This window comes from Lolium rigidum, chromosome 6 (assembly GCF_022539505.1).
Source record: "Lolium rigidum isolate FL_2022 chromosome 6, APGP_CSIRO_Lrig_0.1, whole genome shotgun sequence".
In the NCBI taxonomy this organism is placed as follows: Eukaryota; Viridiplantae; Streptophyta; class Magnoliopsida; order Poales; family Poaceae; genus Lolium; species Lolium rigidum.
Genome location: NC_061513.1, coordinates 136,764,916 through 136,766,282, shown reverse-complemented (window position 1 = coordinate 136,766,282; position 1,367 = coordinate 136,764,916).

The following is a 1,367-nucleotide window of genomic DNA, read 5'->3' as shown; positions in this document are numbered from 1 at the left end:
ACCGACCTTGGACGGTTTGGATGACCGTTTTTCGGAGGATGAGGTAAAGGATGCCATTATGGACATGCCTTCTGATAAGGCACCCGGCCTAGATGGATTCAATGGAAAATTCTTCAAGACTTGTTCGGAATTTATTAAACTCCACATCGTGGCGGTTATACAATGCTTCTCCAACCTCAACATTAGGAATCTACATTGGCTAAACACCACCGATATTGTCCTTATTCCCAAGAAAGAAAGGGTGGAGGACATCCCTGACTTTAGACCCATTAGCCTCATCCATGGATTTGCAGATTGTGGCAAAAAATCATATCTCGCTGCTTGCCCACCCCCTCCCCACCGCATGAACGACATTGTATCTCATTCCCAAAGTGCTTGCATACACAACAACTTCATGTTTCTCCGCAACTACGCGAGATGGCTACACCAAAGAAAGAAGGTGAAACTTCTCTTCAAGCATTGACATTAGGAAGGCTTTCGATCATGTTCGTTAGGACTACATCCTTGATCTTCTTCAATGCCTTAGATTTCCACCACGCTTCCGCAATTCGATCACGGCCTTTTTTTTGCACCACTTCATCGAGAATCATTCTCAATGGCATCTTGGGTGATCGTATCAAGGATGGACATGGCCTACGACATGGGGATCCGCTCCCCCCCTTAATTTTTGATATCGCAATTGACCCTCTCCAGCTCATCCTTCAAGTGGCCACCGACCAGTGCCTCCTTAGTTGCCTCCCTGGTAGGGGAGGGAGGTTCCGAACATCTCTATATGCCGGCGATGCGGCCATCTTTATGGTCCCCAACCATGTGGAGGTGTCCAACCTTGCGCATGTTTAGAACAAATTTGGCAATGTTACCGACCTCTTGTCAATCTTTGAGAAGAGCCTTGTGGCACCTGTCTGGTGAAATGAGGTGGACCTTGTGCATGTTCTACAAGACCTACCGGCTACCACCAAGATCGTTCCTATGAAATAATTGTAGGATAACGTTGCATAGAAAACAAAAATTTTCCTACCGCGAACACGCAATCCAAGCCAAGATGCAATCTAGAAGACGGTAGCAACGAGGGGTATCGAGTCTCACCCTTGAAGAGATTCCAAAGCCTACAAGATGAGGCTCTTGTTGCTGCGGTAGACGTTCACTTGCCGCTTGCAAAAGCGCGTAGAAGATCTTGATCACGATCGGTTCCGGCGCCACGAACGGGCGGCACCTCCGTACTCGGTCACACGTTCGGTTGTTGATGAAGACGACGTCCACCTCCCCGTTCCGGCGGGCAGCGGAAGTAGTAGCTCCTCTTGAATCCGACAGCACGACGGCGTGGTGTCGGTGGCGGTGTAGAAGTCCGGCGGAGCTTCGCTAAGCTA